We start from the raw sequence: 17023 nt of genomic DNA, 5'->3' as shown, positions 1-17023 counted from the left end.
GTATGTATGATGGTGCTAAGGCTGCAGTGCGTGTGGATGGTGAACTGAGTGAATTTTTCTCTTTGAAGGTTGGGTTGAAACAGGGATGTGTCATGTCTCCATGGTTGTTCAATCTGTACATAGATGGTTTAATAAAAGAGGTACAAAGTAGGGCAGTGGACGTTGGAGTGGCCCTGGTGAGTGAGGGTAGTGTTTGGAAACTCACTGTACTGTTGTTTGCAGATGATACTGTGTTGTTGAGTGAAGACGAAGGGGAGCTACAAGGTTTGGTGGATGAGTTTGGGAGAGTGTGTAAGAAACGGAATCTAAAGGTGAATGTAGGGAAGAGTAAAGTGATGGTCTTTGAGAGAGGTGAAGTCAGTGAATGTATAGCGAGGTTGGATGGTGAGGAAATGGATAATGTGATTACGTTTAAGTCCTTGGATAGTGCGATGAGTAAGGATGGAAGTTTGGAGGGTGAAGTGCTTGAAAGGGTACAACAACGAAGAAAGGTTGCTGGTTCCTTGAAAGCAGTGATAAACGGGAAAGTGAGCATGGAAGTGAAAAAGTTACTACATGACGGTATTGTGATACCAACTCTAACGTATGGAAGTGAAGCTTGGACGTTGTTGGAAGGACACAAGTCAAGAGTGAGGGCAGTGGAAATCAGTTATTTAAGAGGAACCTGTGGAGTCACATGGAGAGATAGACTGACAAATGAGGATATAAAGGAGCGTTGTCGTGTGGATGTGAATGTGATAGGAAGCGTTAGGAGGAACACAGTGAGGTGGTTTGGCCATGTGGAGAGGATGGAAGGTGAGAGACTGACGAAGAGAGTGTATGTGAGTGAGGTGGAGGGGGAGAGAGGGAAAGGGAGCCCGAAGATGAGATGGAGGGATGGAGTGGAGAGGTATATGAGAGAAGGGGGTGTGAGTTGGGAGCAGGGCAGTGACATGGAGGGGAACAGGGCGACATGGAGGCGATTTGTTTGTGGCCACCCCGTGCGGGATTGAGGAGTCTGGCAATAGATAGATAGATTATATATATATATATATATATATATATATATATATATATATATATATATATATATATATATATATATATATACATATATATATATATATATATATATATATATATATATATATATATATATATATATATATATATATATATATATATATATATATATATATATATATATATATATATATATATATACACATATATATATATATATATATATATATATATATATATATATATATACATATATATATATATATATATATATATATATACATACATATATATATATATATATATATATATATATATATATATATATATATATATGTATATATATACATATATATATATATATATATATATATATATATATATATATATATATATATATATATATACATATATATATATATATATATATATATATATATATATATATATATATATATATATATTTATTTATTTATTTATTTATTAGGTAAATACTCCTAACATGATTCGAATTTTCGGCCCACTTCAGGCCGTCATCAGGTATTACAATTGTCCTATATAGCTGGCACAGACTTGATGAAAAGACGAAGCTAGGACTTTTTTAAAACATCAAACTATATGAAAGGAAGTAAAATCAACCCTCCTTCCCGTATAAAAGCTCAAATAGAAATGCCAAAAACCACTTAGGGAAGACCCAAAGTAGCTTACTTAAACCCCCAGCTGGAACAACACGTGTCTGTTCGAACACTAAACTCGAACCCCCCAAACTAAAGCAAACAAGCCAAACCCACCTGTAGGTTCGGACAGAGAATCCATTAAGTACTATTAGCTACATTAATTTCCGGTTTATACTTTTCTATTAGTATTTTTTCTCCTAGCAAAGCACCAGCTGAATTACTCAATTTAGTTACTACCTGAAAAGCATTGTAAGAGAAAGCGTGGTCGTCGGTTAATGAATGCTCTCTAATAGATGAAAATGCCATCTGATGTAAATAATGCCCTGTTCTGTAACTCTTTCCCATATGCTCAGATATTCTTATTTTGAATGAACAACTTGCACATCCAATATACCTAGCCTTACAACTAGGACATGTAAATTTGTAAACAACATCTGACCATAGAAGAGTAGGCACCCTGTCTTTGTGATTGGAAAATTTTTTCATCTTAAAGTCATTAGTAAGTCAATCAATCATTTCCTGTGGCACCCTCGGGGATGCATAGGGCCTCGATGAACTCACACCACCACATCCTATCTTGTGCTAACTCCTCAAGATCTCCCCAACACTCATCTCCAGCTTCCCGTTTCATTGTCCTCACCCACGTCTCTTTTGGCCTTCCTCTACCTCTCCTACCAAGTGCCACCCACCCTGGTGTACCTCGTACTATTCCCTGTCTCCTATACACATGTCCTAGCCACTTCCATCGTGAGAACCTAACATATTCATCGACCGGCTGCACTCCCGTTATTTCTCTAATTCTACTATTTGGTATCCTTTCCCACCACTTAACTCCTAATATTCTTCTAAGTGCTTTGTTTTCAAACACCAAGAATTTATTTTCCATAGTCACTGTGCTGTACCAAGACTCGTGTCCATAAATTAAGATACTCCTAACCATTACCTTATAAAGTTTGATTTTTGTATGCACAGAAAAATTTTTATTATTCCAAATATTTTTAAGCATTCCCATTGCCTGATTAGCCTTCTTTAACCTTTCCTCGAATTCAAAGTTCAAAGAACCATCCTTGGCTAAATAAGTACCTAAATATTTAAACCTATCAACTTGCTTTACAACCATACCTCCAATTACACATTCCTGCGCATTTTCCATATTCATATTGATTATTTCAGTTTTTCCACAATTAATAACCAAACCCACCTTGCCACCTTCACTCACCAAACAGTCCAACACTCTCTGCATCTTTTCTGGCCCATCACAAATCAAAACTATATCATCTGCATAATCTAAATCCAAAAGTTTCCTGTTCTCTCCCCAAAGTATACCTGCACCGGTTTCTGTTCCAACGCGTTTCATAATGTAATCAATGACCAATATAAATAGTAAAGGCGATAGAACACCACCTTGAATTACTCCGGACTTGACTTCAAACGAATCACTCAGACAACCATCAACCATCACTTTACAAAATGTGTCCTCATGCATGTTCATAATGACCCTCACAAACTCCTCTGGTATTCCATAATGTCTCATGATCTTCCCCATAGTCTCTCTCGAAACACTATCAAAAGCCTTTTCAAAATCAACAAAACAAAGACTTAACGGTATTCTCATTTCATTAACTTGCTGCATCAAATGCCTAACTATAAAGATATGATCATTGCAACCACGTCCCTTTCCAAAACCAGCCTGTTCATCCCTCAGAATACCCTCAACCACCGGCTCCAACCTATTTAACAACACTCTACTGAAAACTTTCAAAGCTATCGGTGACAAAGAGATTCCCCTCCAATTACCACATTCACTCAGGTCTCCCTTCTTCGGAACTTTAACAATTACACCATTCTTCCAAACTGATGGTAGTAACCCCGTCACCCATATCTTATTGAATAGCTTGGTCAAGATCATTATTAATCTATCCCCCTCCACTTTAAACATTTCCGGAAATAAACCATCCTCCCCTGGTGCCTTATTATTCTTTAACTGTTTTACTGCTTTCTCCACTTCTGCAAGCCTCAACTCTCCTGTTTCTATATTTAAATCTTCCTGAGCAGACGGTATATCCTCTTCTGGTGGTATTGGTCTATTAAGAACTGTCTCAAAATGCTCTTTCCATCTATTTTTAATATCTCCATCTTTGGTCAATAAATTTCCTTCCCTGTCTCTAACTGGTATTTCCTTGCGTTTACCTGCATTACCACTCAGTTCTCTAATCGATTCATATGCTATTCTTCGACTCTGTCCATCATTTTTGTTTATTAAGATTTCAGTCTCTGCAACCTTTTCATCCACACATCTTCTTTTATCTCTCCTAGCTAACCTTCTTACTTCTGAATTCAAACTCCAGTAGGCAGCTCTTGCTAATTCAATCTCTAGTTCATCAACGCATTGCATCTCACTCCTCAATTTAGCCTCACCTCTCTTTTTTATCATATCCCATGTTTCCTCTGATATCCATTTCTTTCTCCTGAATCTATGTCTCCTTCCAATCGTACATTCAGCAGTCTCATGCAAAACTTTGTTCACATCCTCCCACATCTCATCTACACTTCTCTCCCCCTCTTCCAACGTTTCCAACACCAAAAACCTATTTCTGCATTCTAATCTGAATTCCTCCTTTTCTTCTCCTTCCCTTCTAAGCTTAACAATATCGTATCTACCAACACCAGATTTTTCCTTCTTCTGATTTTTAAGTTTAAACCTTATTTTTGCAATGCTGAGTTGATGGTCACTACCAATATCCGCTCCCCGTTTAACATGAACATCTAGCAGAGAACTTCTATGCCTCCTACTGATAGCGATGTGATCAATCTGATTTTTATATTTTCCACATGGCGACACCCAAGTTGTCTTGTGTATATTGCAATGCTGAAAGAGTGTGCCCCCGATGACTAAGTCATTTGCTAGACAGAAGCTTCCAAACCTCACTCCGTTTTCACTCATCCTACTACCAACTCCCATCTTACCCATACATGCCTCAAATCCCTCATTTGAACAGCCCATTACTGCATTAAAGTCTCCAACGCAGATCAAAACATCATGTCTAGGTACCCTTCCTACTCCTTCTTGCAACTTTTCATAAAATGTGTCTTTCCTTTCATCGAGTGCCTCATTAGTAGGTGCATAACACACAAACAGACTGATGTTGCCATGATTTGATTGAAGTATAATCCTAAAAATACAGACGGGAAACTGTTTTTTAATTTTTTAAGTACCAGATTGCGAAACTGATAACTGATCTTTCCATAGAAAGGCATTTTAACATATTTAACTAATTTTTTTACCTCAAAACGTACAGTTTTACTTTTTAGTTTAGTATAGAGGAAAGACTTTAAATGCTTATCATATATGTGTCTTAGATAATTATTGTTCAGAAAATAATCCCTAAGTTTAAGAAATTCTTTATGCAAAGTTATATAATTCGAACAAACATTGTAAACTCTATTGAGTAAAGTTCTAATTGAATTAATTTTGCATTTCATGGGAAAAAAAACTGTACTAATTTAAGCCTTACCCTTTAAAGTTGGTTTTCTATGTACCCCTGTTACTAGCCCTTCATTACTTTAAGCAGTTTTTATATCTATAAATGATATACTTCAATTATTTTCTAATTCACATGTTAACCTTATATTTTCATGTTGTTAGTTAATATAATCGAAACGCTTTTGATAAGCCTCTTCATTATTGAAAATTAGAAATAAATCATCTACATATCTTCTATAATAAATTGGTCTAAATTCACTGGGACAGTTATTTAACCACGAAATCTCCCTATTGCACAAAAAAGCTTAGGCAAAAACAGGTCCAAGACACGAGCCCATACTAATACCATCTACTTGATTATTAAAACATCGTTAAATAGAAAACATGATTCTGATGCAGCAAAATCTAATAACTGTCTAACTTGGGTTGCATCTAATCCATAAAAATTACTTGGTTTATAATTATCAAGAATTATTTCTGTGGCTCAGCCAATGGAACATTAGTAAACAGAGACTCTATATCATAGCTGGTCATAACATAATGGGTGGGAAGTGATAGAGATAAAATTTCATCCACAAATGTTTTTGAACTAGGAATTGTATGCTCATTAGTAGTCAGGGGAGACACAACAGGAAGCAGTAATTTAGCTAAATTATATCCAGCGGTTTTTATAGAGGAAACAGTAGGTCTAAGTGGAACATCTGGTTTATGAATCTTTGGATTACCATACATTATTCCTGGTACTGAACCTGATGCATACAGTGTTTTAAAATTATTTATTCCAATTTTGCCTTTAACATTCCTTAGTTATTCCTGGTATTGAACCTGATGCATACAGTGATTTAAAATTATTTATTCCAATTTTGCCTTTAACATTCCTTAACACTCTGTTTAATTTACCTTCTGTTCTAATAATTTTACTAAAAATATCTCCTTTCAGTGGTCAAAATTTTGAGTGATCCTCAAGGATGCAAGATATTTATCTTTGATAATCTACTCTATCTATTATAACCACCCCCTCCCCTTATCTGGTTTCACAGTAATGATAGAGTCATCTTGTCCTAATTGTTTAAGTAAATCCATATCCTTTCTCTTAAATACTGAAGAATGAACGTCATTAACATTCATTTTGTTACTGCTTTGGAACTTGCGATGTCCAAGATCGCCTGCAGATGTCATACACGGTTATACATACACATACATATAGATAGATAGATAGATAGATAGATAGCTATAGATATAGATTAATTAGATAGATAGATTGATACGTATTTATGCGCGCGCGCGCACACACACACACACACACACACACACACACACACACACACACACACACACACACACACACACACACACACACACACACACACACACACACACACATAATCCGCACGGCAGGGCATTGTCAGTAAGCTAGGATAGAGAGTGGTAAAGTCCCCAGGTACATCAAGATTTGTAATGAAGTGGTAACACAAACCAATATAATTGTAGTATGCCAGTGGATCTAATAGGGACAATTATGGGGCAGTAAATTGTTCTAAGATAATGAGATATGCCATGCAAGCATTACAGAATTTTTAGGGGCTGTTGGCAGCCAGTCGTTGAGTGACTTTCCCAAGGGAGCAATACCCCGGGTAAATGCTAGCGACAAGCACATCACACCGGAAGGTGAAAGTGGAGTGCTTGCCATAGGTGTGTTTCACACCACGGTGGTTGTCACAGTCTAGTTGGCGATACTGGTGGGTCGTTCAAATTCAATTAGCAAGTCTTGGTCCTCACTGGCCCCCTCTCAAAGGATTATTCAGACATGGACACAAGGAGGTGAATGGTAGGGAGGGGAGGTTGGAGGCAGCTCAGACTAGATGATGTAACTGATCATGCTGGATGTTACCAACATGGTCTGGGATCCAGATAAAAGAGAGCCTAAGATCGAGGACGTGAACTTGATGAAGTCGGGAGTAGAGGGACAAGCGAAGAGGAGATACTGACCATTGTAAGCCACTGGTAAGGATGCCGAGGAACTCAAGTCTGTTGAGAAGACGGGTGGAGAGGGTGGATACATACTGGGAGAGGATTATAAGGGAGGGAGAGAGGGACTCCGAGATATGTACAGTCTTGTACTACTTCAAGATGACAGCTGACTCCCTGAAGTGAGTGACGGTTGTATAGGTAACCCTGAGTGGGACAGCGTGTAAACAGTTTGTTTTTTGGCAGTGTTGATGATTAAACCACAAGCAGAGGCAGCCTTGCCAAACCTAGCTAGGACACGCTGAAGCATGGCAGGGATGGGAAAGTGGATGCAAATATCGTTAGCACCACCTAGGATCAGAGAGGAACTGGGGAGAGAACCATGTAGGTGGTGAAGTCTGCTTATGAGAAGGTAAAAGAGAAAGTGGCTGAGAATTCCACCCTGGAGAGTACCAAGATTGAAGCGTTGGTGGTCACTGACCGCCTCTGAGAACAAAACCCAAGAGTGGCGCCACGACAGATAGCTCTCAGACCAGGAGAACAGATGGCCAGAGACACCCAAGTAGGAAATTACTCCAAGGATGCCGTCCCGGTTTGTGACATCGAAGGCAGCTTTGAGATTACTAAAGGCAATGCAAAAGGATGATGTGAGGTGGGAGAATCCTGCAGTGCAATACTGCGTGCTCCTACCTGGGAGAAAACTAAAGAGATGGGGAGAGAGTTGATCCCGAACATGATCACAGAGCTAAAAGAAATTTATCGAAGACTTTGCAAACGCAAGAAGTAAGAGAAATACGTTGGGCATACCCGTCCCAGATATTAATAGGTGTCCCCTTCAGTCTGAATCATCCTTCCTTTCTATGAACTGTAAGGGAGCGAGTCTATTTATATTGCACCACCTTTTCTGGGGGTAGTGAGTCCATTAATATTGCAACACCTTTTCTGGGGACGATAGGAGACACCGATTAGAAATTAAAATCTCGAAGGATAGCAGCTTATCTCACGATTCATCTACGTCATCACCCACCGATTCTAGTGAGGGACTGGGAATCCAAGAATTATGTGGCAGCTCATTAAAATTCTGGGTCCCTGGGAAAGCCCCGCTTTCTTCAATAGGTTTCTGATTTATCTCGAATCACAACATAAGTATGTAATCGAGGCAAACTGCACCTGCAACAACCTATCGGACAGCAACAGACTCGTGTTCTAATGTAATCTCAGAAATGTCCATTACATAGCCTATCAGGCAACCCATCTTACTACTTCCTCCTCCACTTATTGGGCTCTTTATCATCCATTGGATGGCCAGTCGAATGAAGACAACTCTTTCTGCCCCAAGTGTCTTGAGATCGTGTGAGGAAAATTTACCACTCTCCGATGCAATATTGGAACTCTGATGCAAGCTCTCTGTCTTGGACCATGTTATCTCCCAGAAGGCAAAATTCCAGAGAAGAAACACAGACATAGCATACACACAGGCAACACACACACACTTACCCACCAACATTTGTCACCCAGACACTTACCTACGTTCACTTGTTACCACTCTCTTACCCACTAACATCTGCCACTCCCACACTTATCTACTTACATTTGTTACCTATACATTTACCAACCCTCACACATACTCATTTAAACATGTTACCCACTCACCCTCTAACACATGCCACCCACACGCCTACCTATTTAAACCAGTTACCCACACACTTATTCACCTAAATTTGTTATCCACACACCCACCTACACACAGGTCCTTACCATAACACGTGTTATCCACACACGTATCTCCCTGCCAAGATTCGGAGATTTTATTTCGTAGAGGACAGTCAAGGACATAATTTGTCCAATATTTCACTTGTACTTTTCAATTTCCTCTGCTGCCTAATATCCTCAATTTTTTTTTTTTTTTTTATAAGACTGCGTCAGTGATGAGTGTGACGGACATCTCTAAATACAAAGTCGCCACAGTTGAATAATAACCTTTTTCTTTTCACCATTCTCATTGGACAGGGACTAAGAGTATAGCTGTGACGAATACTGTTATTCAAGTATATGTACTGCCTATCCAACCAGACTTCATGTACCAAACTGTATACACAATATTCTCTGTAAATAACCTAAATCTGTAATCTCCAGTATCACTAACATCATAAACAGTAGAGAGGACAAATGTTTTATCTGGAACACACTTTGCAATGTCCTGGAATACCGAGTGAAAGTGAATGGAAGTTTTTTTTTATAGCTAAGGCCTCGTCACACTGAGATTGGAATTGGACACAACTGTTTCGCAAACTGCCCAGTCATGTAGGTTCGAGTTCTGGACTAAAGAAACTAAATGTCCAGAATGAAGCCCAGTAAAGCTGGCTTCACATGCCTTTTTTTTTTTTTTACAACATGCTTAACTTCAGCCTCAGTGTGGGAAGACCCTTAAATTAATTTGCCGCAAGGAGAAATCTAATAACCCCTGCATTACCCTGTCTAGGACGCCCTATCTTCGTGAGCAAAATCGTCTGCAGGGAGCAAATATGAAAATTTATGTCATCACACTGGATGTATTAATACTATCACCGTCAACCTTTTCATTATCTGGACAAGGTGAGTCAGTCGCAGGAGCCTGAGAGCATTAACTTGTTGAAGCCAGTAACGACTACTTTGGCTTATTCTTGATGTCGCCAGACGATTACATTAAGCCATGAGGAATCGTTTTGTAACTGCATGGGTTAGATACAGCCATCATTACTGTTAACACTCATATGGACTCCTTAACAAGTTAAACACAATCGTTTGTAAGGAGAGAACAGAAAATATATCACCGAATTGTTGGTTTTAATTACCACTATGAAAGCTCCTGCAATGCCAAGCAGCGCGCCAGCCAACACGTCCCACCAGTGATGCTTGTTGTCCCAGACGCGTGACTGGCAACAGTACACCGCCAGGAAGGCACATATTAGCTGCAGCCACGGAACCAACAGGTAAGTGTAGCCCCGCCATAGTCTTTGCTGTAGGTATATCTGTGGAGTAGACATGTATGAAGAAGGATGTGGCAACGGAAGAGTATGGAGTGGCGTTAATATTAGAAAGCAAAGACACGCATGAAAAAGACTGAAGGGATGTGACAGTCGTCGAGCAAGGATATTAACCCCTTCACTACTAGATATCGACCTTTACCACAATAAAACAGTTCTGGTCGGGATGTGATTCCTCCTCTCATTACAATGGAGTGTAAGTCTACTGCATATTAGATTCTTACTGAAAGTAGGCACTATTTATCAACTTACGAGAGACATCATATATTGAATGGGGTTAATGAATATTGAATCTGACTCTTTCAGTTCTGAGTGAAACGGTGTAAAAACACATCACCAGACTAAAGTGGTGAACTCCTGTACGCTGCTATTTTTCCACTGTATACTTACTATTTCCAGATGATTATTTTCAGCTGAGGAGGGACTTTTCGAACTGAAGAGTGTGGATATAGACTTTATGAACCTCCGTACAACTAAAGCCAATAATTATATTAATAAAAAAATATATAGCAAAAAATCGTTTCTTAGTAGCAAGTAAAAACCACAGATGAACTCCCTTGACTGGTGTGGTTAATGTACTACTCACTTTTCCCTGGTTATGATATTTGCAATAGGCATTACCACTTGGCTGCGAGTTAACAATTTTGTATCTGTTTTTCACTGACTGGCGATTTTATAACGCTCAAGAGAAACATGGGTCATCAACACCTTCTTCAAACTTTTTCACTAAATGTTTTCGTGGGATAATTATGAACTTATCACGTTCTAGCTTACAAGTGACTATTAATATGCAGCTCCTAAAAGCTCACCACGCCAAAGGACTAATATATTATTGACAGAATGTCCCACCACATCTTATGAGTGGAAGGCTTTGATAGTCCAGATGAGGCTCTACTCACGATCACGAAGACGGAGGTGAAGGCTGACGAGCTAGCGTGGCCGGATGGGAATGACTTGAATGTCTCGAGAACTCTGTCGTGCGGCAGGTGGTGTGGGTTAGTGCAGTCATCCACCGTCACCGGAACATACCTGCAGACAGATGTGAATGTGTGTGTGTGTGTGTGTGTGTGTGTGTGTGTGTGTGTGTGTGTGTGTGTGTGTGTGTGTGTGACCTACACAACTCATTTTTTTCCCCTATTTTAATCTAATTTGGTGGATGAGTAGAGGGACAGCCATGAAACTGACAAAACTTTTGCAAAAGAATACAGTAGGTCAAATGTCAAGATCACCGAGCTAGGTCAGTGCTTGATATAGCACAAAATCAGTGTTTGTCTGATGTAGACCAAAGTTCGTGAAAAGGTACCGGGTAAACGAAGATTGAGGGATTTGATTTTGAGACCAGTCCTTCACGGTAAGATCCTAGGGCAAGATCAAAATGCTGGGCACAATTAATCACTTCTGATTCGTTCTGCTCAGAACTTTATGAGAGGACTAAGAGACAGCAAGATATGAAGACATTCGATTTTGAGAACAGCAGGGCACAGACTACTATTTTTTTTCCCACGAACTGGGACAAAGTTGGCGAAAAGGTTACGGGTCACATATGAAAGAAATCATTCTGAGAGGAATCGGTCGAAGATTAACGTCGCAGGGCAAGTGCAAATGCTCGGCCCTCTGACCAGTTGGAGGGCGAGGGTATTGTGCACCCCTCACGCTTCCTCTTGTATTTATTTGTCTAATCATTACTTCCAGCAGGTGTAGGGAGTCTTAAATTACGATCATCCCAAACTGTATACTGTACCTTCTACCATATGATTGAAATGTAAGTATTAGACACTTACTACATCCTCGTTATCTTTCTAGTCATATATATATATATATATATATATATATATATATATATATATATATATATATATATATATATATATATATATATATATATATTGTTACATAGCCTATGATTTCATCATCCTTTGTGTAATTTTAACGCACAGTATGCTGCATGTTTGATCACGAGCGTGTTCTGCCTCAGTCCCCCCCTTCTACCGTTATAGTAGAGTAAGTCGTCCTTTCTGTTATTCAGTGCGGGATTGTTGACCGTTTGTCCCCATCGCTTCATTTGCGCGTCCTTATTACAAGTTGTATCAAGCTCTGCTGGCCCCTATATAATGAGCTCAATCTCTGCATCATTGCCACTTAGATCTGCTCCTCATTTTGTTCACATCTCTGTCCTCCCCTGTACAGATATTATTATTGTGAGTGCTCAAGAAGTCTCCAACCATCTAGCAGCTGTGTGTAATTTGAGTATAACTGTTGTTGCATTTTTCTTGTACTGTATAGCATAAGTTTAATTTGTAGGCCTAGTGAAGTTTTTGTAATTCGTGTGGGGTTCTTTATGTCAGTCATTTTTGATAATAGTTTGTATCTGTAATTATTTATCTGGCATTCACTGAGTATTATCTGGTATCTCATTTTATCAGGGCTGACTTAGATAAATTTACTCTTGCTAATTTCGTGTTAATAGAGGCTATTGCAGTTAACCATATATTTAACCTGTTTATTTGCCATTACATTATCCTTATGAGTTCTGAATGTTTTGTTGTTAATTTAAGCATTAAACTTTAACTTGTAATTTTACCTAACTCTTTTGTTTTGAACCTGGAACTTTACGGGACAGTAGTGACTCTTCGTATTCTCACTTAAAGTGTACATTATCTTTCTCTGTTCCATAACATAAATTTGGCGACTTCGCCAGGATATTCAGGATATTATCATAAGGATATTGTTTGATATTTTGTGACTGTGATATATTCATGATGGCTACTATTTCTACACTTGATGAAGCCAAAGATTTTTTGTCAAATGTGCAAACAGTGTGTGATATAGAAAACAGAACAAAGAATGAACTTAAGCTTGTTGCTCAACAATTGGGAATTGCAGTTCACTCTCATCATTCTAAAGATCAAATTGTTGGCATGATTAATAAAAGCTTGTTTAATGTAACTCCTCCAAATGAGCAAACGCAGATTGAATTAGCTAAGTTACAGCTAGCTCTGCAGGAGGCTAAGGCTAAGGAGGCGGAGTCTCGTGTTAAGGAAGCAAATGCTCGTATTGAAGAGGCACAGGTACAGGCTCAGGCACAAATTGAACTTGCCAGGATTCAGGCAGACCATGAGTATCGCATGAAACAAGGTGGAACTGGATCATCTAGCTCTGATGATTTTGATGTGGCTAAAAATGTTAAACTTGTCCCTCCTTTTAATGAATCTGATTTAACAAAGTATTTTCAGTTGTTTGAGAGGGTAGCTACAGGTTTTAATTGGCCTAAGGAGTATTGGCCAGTACTCCTTCAAACTGTTCTCACCGGTAAAGCTCAAGTAACTTATGCATCTTTGCCTCAGGATCAGTCTGATAATTATGATGTAGTTAAGAGCTTGATTCTTAAGGCCTATGAGCTTGTTCCTGAAGCCTATAGAGTAAAATTTAGGACAACTTACAAGCAAGATAAGCAATCCCATGTTGAGTATGCAAAAATCAAAGAAGATTTGTTGGAGCAGTGGTTAAATTCTAAGAATGTGGATTCTGATTTTGACAAATTTAAGCAGATGATTTTGCTGGAGGACTTCAAAAGGTGTATTTACAAAGATGTAAGCCTATATCTTGATGAGAAAAGAATAGATAATTTGTCTGATGCTGCAGTTTTAGCTGATGAGTATGTTCTCACTCACAAGAGATATTCTAGAGAAAAAGGGAAAGCTGAGAGTAAGTACGTTGCCTCTACTCAGAGTACAGGTAACAGGAAAGAGAATAAAGATGATGTTTCTCAGGAAGTAAATACCAGCTTCACCTCTAGATTTCAGAAAAGTAAATGTACTTATTGTAGTAAGCTTGGTCATACTACGGAGAGATGTTTCAGGAGACAGCGTGATGTGAACAAAAAGGAGTCTTTAAATATTCAGTCAATTGGTCTAGTGTCCACTCTTGAGAGTTCCCAGAATTCTTTAACTGAGTTAACTGAACCTGCTTTGAGGGGTAACTTAAATTCTCATGATGGAGCTCCTCTTTTGAGCAGTAACGTGGGTGACACTCTCAAGAGTTCATGTGCTAATTTCCTGTCTGATGGTTTTGTCAGTCCTCTGGACAGTAATGACAGGAAATCAGTTCAAATATATCGTGATACAGGTGCTTGCCAATCCCTTATGCTGACCAGTGTTCTAGGCTCTAATTTTAATTCCTCTGATGAAACTGTAATCTTACAAGGTGTAGGGAATAATTACTTCTCTGTTCCTCTGTGCAGAGTGAATTTAGAGTCTGGTTTTGTTAATGGTTCTGTTATGGTTGGGTTGGTTGAGACACTCCCAATGTCAGGTGTAACTTTCTTACTTGGAAATGATATTGGTGGAAGTCAAGTGTGTCCAGCTCCTCAGTTGTCTAGTGAGTCAGTGGCTGTGTCCCGGGATTGTGATGTCCCTGATGTGTTCCCTGCATGTGCTGTCACTAGGGCTAAGTCTAAAGTTACTGGTGATTTAAAGGATAATGATGATGATGATGTTATCCTAGCTGACACTTTTCTTGCTAATTTGGACCACTCACCAGATGAGGCAGTACCCCGTAGTGTTGATAATTTGTCTCGTCAAGAGTTGGTTGAGTTGCAGGTTGCTGACCCTGAGTTGAAAGGTCTAGCTAACTCTGCTTACAGTGAAGAAGAGTCAGCCGGTGCTTCTACTTGTTATTATGTAAAGTCAGGAGTACTTATGAGGAAGTGGAGACCCCCAACAGCATCAGCCGACTGTGAATGGGAGGTTGTACATCAAGTTGTCATCCCTCGTGTTTGTAGGCAGGATATCATTCGAGTGGCTCATGATTCCAGTTTGGCAGGACACCTTGGAGTGAGGAAGACTGTGGCACGCATTTTGAAACACTTCTACTGGCCAGGTATCTTCAGGGATGTTTCCTGGTATTGTAAGTCTTGTCACACCTGTCAAGTTGTGGGAAAGTGTAATCAGCCCGAAAAGGTTGCACCTCTAGTTCCCATTCCTCCTTTTGAGGCGCCTTTCACCCGTGTGTTGGTGGATATTGTGGGCCCTCTTCCTAAGACTTCTTCAGGATTTTCTTATGTGTTGACCATGATTGATATGGCTACTCGTTATCCTGAAGCCATTCCACTTAGAAACATCTCAGCAAAGAACGTGGTTAAGGAAATGCTAGGGTTCTTCACAAAGTTTGGTCTGCCCAAGGAGGTACAGTCCGACCGGGGAAGTAATTTCATGTCAAATGTTTTCAAGCAGTCTCTGAAAGAGTTGGGCATCTCCCAGATCACGTCTTCAGCTTACCATCCCCAGACCCAAGGAGCGTTGGAGAGATACCATCAAACACTCAAATCGATGCTCAAGAAATACTGTTTGGAACATCAGAAAGACTGGGATAAAGGTCTTCCATTCGTTGTGTTTGCTGCAAGAGAATCTCCAAATGAATCACTGGGCTTCTCACCTTTTGAACTACTGTTTGGCCATGAAGTAAGAGGACCCCTTAAGCTACTCAAGGAATGCTGGCTGTCGGAGGAAGATGACATCAACCTGCTGGAGTATGTGATGAATTTCAAAGAACGGCTGTCCACTGCTTTACAGCTGGCGAGAGAGAATTTAGGAGCTGCTCAGGAGAAGATGAAGACTTGGTATGATAAGAAGTCCAGGTTACGCCACTTTCAGCCAGGAGATCAGGTTTTGATTCTGCTACCAGTTCATGGGCAACCTCTTCAAGCCAAGTTTAGTGGCCCTTATTTCGTGGAGAAGAAACTCAGTGATGTCAACTATGTCATCGCCACACCAGATCGTAGAAAGAGCAAGCAACTATGTCACATCAACATGCTAAAGTTATATCACAGGCGGGACGAAAATAATCCAGTCTGCACTGTAGCTGTTCCACCCGAGTCTGCAAGTGAAGCTCTCCCATGCAGTATGAGCCTGAGTGATAGTTTGGGGAAGAATCCTGATATCATGAATGATCTCCAGACTAAGCTTTCTCATCTACCACCCAAGGAAAGGCAGGAGTTTTCGGCATTACTGCAGGAGTACCCGCAAGTGTTCCGTGCTACTCCAGGAAGAACCACTGTGTTGATGCACGATGTCGATGTTGGAGACGCAAAGCCAATTAAATTGCCTCCTTACCGTGTGAACCCAGTGAAAGTTCCTCTCATCCAGAAGGAGCTTGGCTGCCTGTTGGACCACAAGATGATTGAGCCCTGTCAGAGCGAGTGGAGTTCTCCTGTCACTCTGGTCCCTAAGCCAGGTGGGTCACAGAGGCTTTGCATCGACTACAGACGTGTTAATCAGATAACTAAAACAGACACTTACCCTCTCCCTCGTGTGGAAGATTGCATAGACAAGATCGGAAAGGCTAGGTACATAAGTAAGTTTGATTTGTTAAAGGGATACTGGCAAGTACCTATGACTGAACGTGCTAGGGAGATCTCATGTTTTGTAACATTAGGAAAGGCTTTTGCATGTTCAGTAATGCCGTATGGTATGAAGAATGCACCAGCCACATTTCAGAAGCTCATGAATGTTGTAACAGAGGGTTTGGCAGGGTGTGTTGTTTATATTGATGATGTATTAATCTTCAGTGACAACTGGAAAGATCACCTATGCCATGTCAGTAAATTTCTTGACCGTTTAGTTCATGCTAATCTTGTAGCTAATTTATCAAAGTGTGAGTTTGGTCAAGCTAAAGTTCAGTACCTTGGGTATGTAATTGGTGATGGACACGTTGCACCACCAGGAGCTAAGGTTCAGGTTATAAGTGATCTTCCCAGACCTAAAAGTAGGAAAGAGCTACAAAGATTTTTGGGAATGGTAGGTTATTACAGGAGATTTGTTCTTAACTTTTCTATTCTTGTATCACCACTTACAGACCTACTGAAAAAG

The sequence above is a fragment of the Coenobita brevimanus genome, chromosome 79, assembly GCF_032717465.1.
Source record: "Coenobita brevimanus isolate Jiangsu-jjx chromosome 79, ASM3271746v2, whole genome shotgun sequence".
In the NCBI taxonomy this organism is placed as follows: Eukaryota; Metazoa; Arthropoda; class Malacostraca; order Decapoda; family Coenobitidae; genus Coenobita; species Coenobita brevimanus.
Note: the sequence above shows the minus strand (reverse complement) of the source record.